Source organism: Mustela nigripes, chromosome 16, assembly GCF_022355385.1.
Source record: "Mustela nigripes isolate SB6536 chromosome 16, MUSNIG.SB6536, whole genome shotgun sequence".
In the NCBI taxonomy this organism is placed as follows: Eukaryota; Metazoa; Chordata; class Mammalia; order Carnivora; family Mustelidae; genus Mustela; species Mustela nigripes.
The window spans coordinates 18,249,673-18,258,336 of NC_081572.1; positions in this window are offsets into that span (position 1 = coordinate 18,249,673).

Here is an 8,664-nt window from a genome sequence, read left to right on the forward strand (position 1 = left end):
ACTTACACGTAAAAAGCCTTCATTATGTATCTGAAATTCACATTTAACTGAGCACCTTGCATTTTTATTTGCTAAATCTGGCAGCCCTAAAGACTGAGGTTGGAGTGAGGGCATAGAAACAGCCTCTCCTGGCTCACACCTACTCCTTCCCCTTCCTGCCTGAGTCACCTTGGGTGAGCAATTGTTAGCGCCTGCCCTCATCATCGGGCACCTGACTGGTGAGCCTGCAGGGCTCTGCTAGGTTCTCCAAGTTGTCTGGGTGGTGTGGGGGAAGGGATTTGGGACTGAGCCAGTGACCTGGCCAGAGGCTGTGGGAGGATATTTGGCAACAGAAGTACTAGATGAAATCAGGAGAGACCTCGGCTCCTGTCCCACCATAGGCTGCGAACTTGCCCAGTGCCAGTGGGCACGCCACTTTCCATGTTGTTGTTGTGTTTTAATCAATTACTGCATTTTTTTTCTCCCCCAAGTAATCTCTATGCCCCATGTGGGGCTCAAACTCACCACCCTGAGGTCTAGAGTCGCATGCTCCACCGACTTAGCCAGTCCGGAGCTCCAAATCAATCATTATTTTTAACCGAAAGTAACAAGTAAATGCTATTCAAATTATAACACAAAGCCGCACTCTCACCCTCTCTGTTTTCCTACCCCAGAGATCCACTTTCAAATCCTGGAAGTTTTCTTCTGTGAAACTTACATTTCTAAACTTCTGTGAAACTTGCATTTCTACATCAGTGTGGATTTGGGAATTCTCGCCTCTGGGCTGGGTGTCCTCACCTGAGCAGTGAGGTGAGCGCTGCCCTGCTCCCTATCTGCTGGGAACTTCTGAGTCTACAGTGAGCAGCGGCGACCCCCTAGTGCTGGAGAGAAGGAAGCTGGGTAGTACCCTAAAAACCAGACGTGTGATGCCTGCGCTCTGGAGGGAGGAGGAGGAGGGGAGGAGACTGATGAATGGGGGAGGGGAAGGCGTGGGGAGAAAGCGGATTCTTTGGCTCTGCCCGGGGCCTGGCTGGAGGGGTCTTCCGGGATCGCTAGCCCATGCTTCTTTTCATCCCTAGCTCTCCGTTGGCATCACCTGGGGAGCTTTTGCGGCCCCAAAGTGCTGAGGTCTGAGAACCCCTCACCTTGCTCCAGCCTCCCTCTATGGAATGAGGAACCTGGTTCTCGGGGGGAGGAAACCATTCTCCAGTTCCTCTTCCTCTTACGAGCTGGGCTGCGTGACCCGATGCCGCAGCAGCCCGGTCTGTCTGTACATTATGGACTTTGAGTTTGAGGCAGTTCCCCCCACGGAGGGAATGAATGCCTTTAGGGCGCTGGGCACAGAGTCCGACCCAGGGAGCTGCCTCATGGTGGTGATTCTTGCCCTCAGGCCCTCCCAATGCAGCCCCCAACTATAGGTTGCCCTGCTCCTCAAGCCCACCTCACAATCTCCTCTGAGAAACCTCTGGATCCTCGCTGGGGCTGCCCCCAATCCCAGCCTGCTGGTCCTCCTGCCAGAGCTCTGTCCCCCTGGGGCCACACGCACTGCACCGGGTCCTGATCCCTGTGCTGATTCACTCCTCCTATCCAGGCGTTCTGCCTCCTGCAGGAGAAGGGGGCACATTCCTGGGTTAAAGTAACAGCTTCTCCCATTCTGAGACCTGTAGGATGATCTGGAGATGAACTTCCAGGTGAGGGCAAGGACTGATGCCAGCAAATCTCCAGGAAGCCAGAGCAGCCTTTGGGACTGGCAGGTGGCAGGTAGCAGGGTATAGAAGCTAGGTCTTTCCTGGAAACCTGGACAATGGGCTTGGAACTGAGCAACCTCGGGACCTTGTCATTGCCTGCTGACCTTCAATTCCAGCTCTGCCTCTGACCTGCTGGGTGACTTGGGCTTATTTCTTGGACCCTAAATGTGATAGAGAGACTGTAATCACCACCTGAGGAGTTCGGGAGGACCGAATGTGCTGACGGCCCTGTGGAAAGTCACACACACACACACACACACACACACGCACGCAGTCGTTCCTGTCTTCAGCTCAGATCGTGATCTGGGCATCCCGGGATCGAGCCCCTCACTGGGCTCCCTCCGGCTCAGCAGGGAGTCTGCTCTCCCTCTCCCTTGGGTTCCCTCCACATATACCACCCTTCATGCTCTCCCTTTCTCTCAAATACATATATACATAAGATGTTTTAAAAAAGAATTTTTACAACCAAACTGCATTTATTCAGGACCAAGGAATTCATTTTCCTGTTTTATTTTTTTTTAAAGATTTTATTTATTTATTTGACAGAGAGAGATCACAAGCAGGCAGAGAGGCAGGCAGAGAGAGAGGAGGAAGCAGGCTCCCCGCTAAGCAGAGAGCCCGATGCGGGGCTCGATCCCAGGACCCTGGGATCATGACCTGAGCTGAAGGCAGCAGCTTAACCCACTGAGCCACCCAGGCGCCCCCATTTTCCCGTTTTAATTTACAAAACCCATGATGCGAAAATCTGGCCTTGCTGGAGGGGGGAAAAAAAGGAATCCAGCCAAACCAAGACAGGGGCTCAGGTCCTCCAAACCCTTCCCAAGCTCCTCTAGGGGGCAGGTCCTGGGCCCACAGGTAAGGACACCCTGCTCCAGCCCTGGGAGGCAGTGGTCCCTGAGCTGGGAGGCTTGAGAAGAGCTGGGCCGTGTCAGTGGTCTGGCCAGTGTCCTGCCTTGCTGTAGGTACGTGGAGTACCCTTCCCACCCTGTGCCTTCTTCTGAACTTGAGACACCCCCCCCCAGGGACAGCCATGCCGAGTGGCTGGTGCATGCCTGGTGGAGTTCAGGAGTTGGAGTCCCGCTCTTGTCAAGGGCGGCAAGTGGACAGGCTCGGTGGTGGAAAGGGAAGGACAGCTTGGGTTGTTGACTCATCGACCATTAGAGCTGGGAGGATAATGACCTTAGAGACCTGGGAGCAGAATGGACACAAGAATTAGGACAGTATTTTGGATGCCTACCCTGTGCCAGCTCACTGAGTTCTTGTAACCACCCTGCAGGGTAGTGGTAGTTATGAGGTCTTGTCCAGGACTGCTCGGCTCCAAAGCAGGAGAGTCAGGGCTGAGTCCAAGTCATGCAGATCCCAGAGCTTTTGCCCAAAGCACCAGGCTCCACTAGAAGCTGACACCAGCTCAGCTCAGTCGGCCTTCCCAGCCCTTCCAGCCTACTGAGTGCCCCTGTCCCTTCTCCAGGCAGACCCCACATGGGCCAAGAAATACCCACTTCAGGACACCTGGGTGGCTCAGTTGGTTAAGCAACTGCCTTCGGCTCAGGTCATGATCCCAGCGTCCTGGGATCGAGTCCCACATCGGGCTCCTTGCTCGGCAGGGAGCCTGCTTCTCCCTCTGCCTCTGCTGCCTCTCTGTCTGCCTGTGCTCGCTCTCTCTCCTCTCTCTCTGACAAATAAATAAAATAAAATAAAATAAAATAAAATAAAATAAAATAAAAAAACAAAAAAAGAAATACCCACATCAAGGTGCTGGGACAGGTCACTTGACTCCTCCAAGACTCAGTTTCCTCATCTGTAAAATGGGTACACAGTAACCTCCGTGTGCCCTTTCCACAGGTATGCGAGGTTCACACGGAATGATGGATGCCAAGAGGCCTTGTAAACTAGCACATTAGAACTGGGAGGAATCCTTTTTAGGACATCAAAGGGGTTCCTCTTGTTCATCTGATGATCTATCCCTGAAGTGCCAGGCCAGGGGGCCTAGGTGAGAAGATGGCTCTCCCCAGACAGCTCAGAGAGGTGAAGTCACAGTCACCTCCTTCAAGAGCTGAGGGGGAGCAGAGGAGGCGGTGGCAGGGAAGGTGGGTGGGGTGGAGGGAACCGTTCCCCCCCCCCATCACCCTTTCCAGGTCATAAGTCCCTTTTACACCTCTCATGTGTCTTCACCACTCAGGAGTCCCAAGAGGGAAGCAGGAGCAGGAAGAAGAAGAAACAGAGGCTCGGAAAGGAGACAAAGTCCTCCAACAAGTGAGCAGAGAAATCTGTACGCATGCGGGCTTCCGGGGACTTTGACTCAATCTTTAATGCCCGGATGGTCGGGGGTGTACTTGATTTCAGTGTTTTAAAGAGGTGGGTCCTGGGGCACCTGGGTGGCTGAGTTGGTTAAGCATCTGCCTTCAGTTTAGGTCTTGATCTCAGGTCCTGGGTTAGAGGAGTCGGTTTGTCCGTCTCCCTTCACCCCTCCCTCTGGCTGTGCACTTGCTTTCTCTCTCTCTCTCTCTCAAATAAATAGATAAAATCTTGCTTTTTTAAGATTTCTAACTTACTTATTTGACACACAGAGAGATCACAAGTAGGCAGAGAGGCAGGCAGAGAGAGAGAGAAAGAGGAAGAAGCAGGCTCCCTGCTGAGCAAAGAGCCCAATGCGGGACTCAATCCCAGGACCCTGAGATCATGACCTGAGCCAAAGGCAGAGGCTGAACCCACTGAGCCACCCAGGTGCCCCTCAAATAAATAGATAAAATCTTAAAAAAAAATTAAGAACTGGGTCCTGCTAATGTTTTCTCAAAAGTTTCCATTATGTCAGGTTTTGTACAAGGTTCCCCTTTAATCTTTAACGTAACCGCCCCAAGTAGCTACAGTTTGATCCCTGCCTTACAGTGAAGGAAGACAGACCCATAGAGGTTCAGCAAATATCTAAGGCCATGGAGCTGGGAAGGGGTGAAGCCAGAATTTGAATCCAGTTGGACCCGGAGCCTGTGTTTGTGCCCATCACAATATTCTTCCCCTGGAAGTTACTAGGACATCCCTGGCCCCCATCTGGGCACTTCCTTTCATCCCAACCCGCTCCAGCCTCCCTCAGCAACTCCCAATGGGTGCTCCCGACCCCCTAGTTCTCCCGGGTGGTCTCTGGGCCAAGTTCAGGCCCCCTCTGTCACATGACCTGTTGTCTTGCTTGCAGGGATGTTCTCCCTGTCTGCCACTGTCTTATGTACTCATTTGTTTGTGTCTCTTGCAGCAGGGACCTTATGTGACTCGTTCCCTGCTGTCTCCTAGTGCCTACAACAGTATTTGGCACAAAACACTCAAAAACTGCTAAAAAGAAAAAAAAGAGAGAGAGAGAGAAAGACTCAGTAAATTAAAGGAAAAAAAAGGGGGGGGGGAGATGCACGCCAGCCAGCCCTTTGGTCCAGGCCCCGCTGGACCAGCTCCTCCTCCTTTTGGTCCCCAGTGACTGGCGCTCAGCTCTGACGGGGCCTTGCTGGTCCTGTGGCCAACATTCTCCAGATAGCACTGGTGGCTCTGAGAAGCAGAAGCCCCCCCTCCCCCAGAAGGCCATGTTACTACAAGGGACTGGGCTGTGCCTGGTGAGCTCATGGTCCTTTCTGAGGTTCTCAGTCGAATCTGATCCGAAGTCTGCATTTTGGTCACATATGTGTTGTATCCTAACAAATCTTCAGAAAAGAAATTCAAAGATAATATAATTTTCCTATGCACAGTGTTTTTAGACATTTATAGACAATTCAGAGTGGGCTATAGAGGAAAAGTAAAAAGAAAGGAATTTATAATAAAATAATATGCATTTCTATATGTGAAAGCTCAGGCTTGACCCCATGAGAGAATAGGAGCTTGCAAGTGCCCACGACTCACTGACACTGGAGAACCATGAATGTCGCCATCTTGGCTCAGTGCTGGAGTGTCGTGTTAGCAATTCAGCTCACATGGACCAGGAGGCCACCGAGAAAAGATTTTCCAAAACGGTGAATTATCTTTGATGAAGTTCGAACGGAGACAAAGTCAAATCTTCTGTAGGATTGCATGGTGGTTTTATTTCTGAGAAATTCAATTATTTTAAAACAATTTTTTTAGGGGCACCTGGGTGGCTCAGTGGGTTAAAGCCTCTGCCTTCAGCTTGGGTCATGATCCCGAGGTCCTGGGATCGAGCCCCACATCGGGCTCTCTGCTCAGTGGGGAGCCTGCTTCCCTTCCCCTCTCTCTGCCTGCCTCTCTGCCTACTTGTGATCTCTCTCTCTGTGTGTCGAATAAATAAATAAAATCCTAAAAAAAAAAAAAAAAAAACCCACAATTTTTTTTTAAAAAGCTGTGGCTGGGATAGAGAGCTAGCCTCCGGGTCAGATAATTATGAACGTGTTTCTAATGTATGTGGCTGGCTAGAAAGACAAAGGAAAACTGAGTGGCGTGCGAGACAATTTTTTGTTGTGTCAGGGTGTCCTATACTTTAAAGGACATTTAGCATCCCTGGCCTGCCATCTGTCAAACGCCAGGGGCCCCAGTCTTGTGACAACTACAGACTGGCCTCCTACATTTACAAGATGTCCTCTAGGGGGCGGTAGCGCTCTGGTCGAAAACAAGGAGCTGGCACCAGCTCCCAGCTTTTTAATTTAACTCTGTCTTTGAGACTGTTTTATATCATAATGTGGAACTCTGCGTCTCTTTCCGGACTGGGTGGTGATTGTCGTGTAGACGTACTGTCACTCAGGTCCCTCTGGATGGCATTCCGCTGTTACAAACAAGGCTACAAGGACTGCAGAGTTGGGGTGTCATTTCACACCTGCGGAAGCCCGGCAGCAGAGGAATTCTTAGAAGTGGCCTGGCTGGCTCACAGGGTTTGGGCATGTGGAATTTTCATAGTTACAGCCAAATCTGCCTTCCACGGAAGTAGACGAACCTACATTCCCTGAGCAGAGCAGGAATGAGCCCGGCCCAGAGCTCTGGGAGTCAGGCTGGGAGTGGGAGTGGAGAGAGACAATTCTGGAAGGTCTTAGTCAGGACCCTTCCTTTCTGGGGGCCGCCTCCTCAGACCACATCCAGCGTCCCCTCAATGAAGCCTTCGGTGTTCAGAAACTCCCCAACCCACCCTCTCAGGCCTGGGGTGGGAAGGTGGGGTGGAGGGGAGAGGGTTGGTGAGTAGAGATGTCCCTTCCCAAGTGGTTTGATCCTAGCTATTATGGGTATCTTTTTAACCTTCAAAAAAAACCAAAAACCAAAAAACAACTTTGTTGCTTTCTGGTTCTTTAAGTATTTCAGAGGGAAAATTTTCTTTCCCCCCAACTTTTTTTTTCCAACTTTTTGTTTTTGAAAACTAAAAATTTCAGACAAATTGCAAGAGTGGTACAATGAGCACCCATATAACCTTCACCCTGATTCACGCATTGTTCACATTTTGCTACATTGGCTGTATCTCTCTCTATTTTGCAGAACCGTTTGAGACTAAGTTGCAGCCACTCAGCCCTAAACACTTTAGTGTGCATTTCCTAAGAACAAGGACATTTTCTAGCAAAACCACAGTCTGGTGATCACACTCAAGAAAGTTAACCTTGATGACGTAAGATCTATAGGCCTTATTACGTTTTCTCCAGTTGGCCCAATAAAGTTTTCTGTAACTCACCCACGCCTCCCGGCCCTCAAGGTCCCATCAAAAATCTGACTTGAGGGAGGCCAGGGTGGCTCAGTCAGTTAAGCCGCTGCCTTCTGCTGAGGTCATGATCCCAGGGTCCTGGGATAAGTCCTCTATTGGACTCCTTGCTCCCTTGCTCGGCAGGAAGCCTGCTTCTCTCTCCACCTCTGTCTGCCACTCTGCCTCCTTGTGCGCGCTCTCTCTCTCTGACAAATAAATAAATAAATAAATATCTAAAAAAAAAATCTGACTTGGCATTTAGCTCTAGGCCGGGAGTTTGGATTTCTCCTCTGCAGCTCACTGGGCCTGCTGCTGTGGGGCCGGCCTCCAGGAAGGCAACTCCAGGTGGGAACAGCGCTGGCCGTGAACTCACAGGTGCAGGTGGGGTCCACGAGAGGAACCTAAGCCCTACTTGAACCCCACACATGTCTTTCTAGGCCCTGGGTATGCAAGCTGGGAGTGGGGTTGGGGAGGACACGTCCTGCCGCTGGGCTTGCTGGGGAAGAATTCAGTCTCACAATAAATTACCTTCCGTGTCTGTCCCTCCTTCAGTGTCAGTCAAGGACTTGTCCATCCATCCCCACAACAGCTCCTGGGGCTGGTACTGTTTTCTCCCCTTTTACGATTGAAAGGCGTTTCTGTTTTTCCATCTGATGAGGAGGCCAGTGATGGCCACAGGATGAACCATGGCCAAGTGAGCCAAGACAGTGGCTGTTTCCTCCTCAGGTGTCCAGGCTTGGGCATCTCAAGGCTGCTGCTCCCGCCTGCAGCCGCCATGACCATCCTTGGGAGAGACAGCCACCGGCTCCAGCGGTGCTTTGTTGCCCAAAGATCACCTCTCCTACCTGCCCAGATGGCTGCCACGATGGGCTTTGGTCGAACCAGTGATGCCTCAAGGCATTCCTCTGTGGCAGAAGCAGGGACTGTGATCTGATCATCTCTGGGGTCCTGATGGGACCACAGAACCATTTGTCAACTCTTTAAAAAAAAAAAAAAAAAAGATTTTATTTATTTATTTGACAGACAGAGATCATAAGTAGGCAGAGAGGCAGGCAGAAAGAGAGAGGGGGTAGCAAGTTCCCCACGGAGCAGAGAGCCCGATGTGGGACTTGATCGCAGGACTCTGGAATCATGACCTGAGCTGAAGGCAGAGGCTTTAACCCACTGAGCCACCCAGACGCCCCTCATTTGTCAACTCTTGACAGGGCTTTCACAGACCAGAGTTTAGTTAGGAGTTTGTAAATTGGGCGGGATTATTTGCAGATAAGGAAACTGAGGTGTAGCAACAAATCT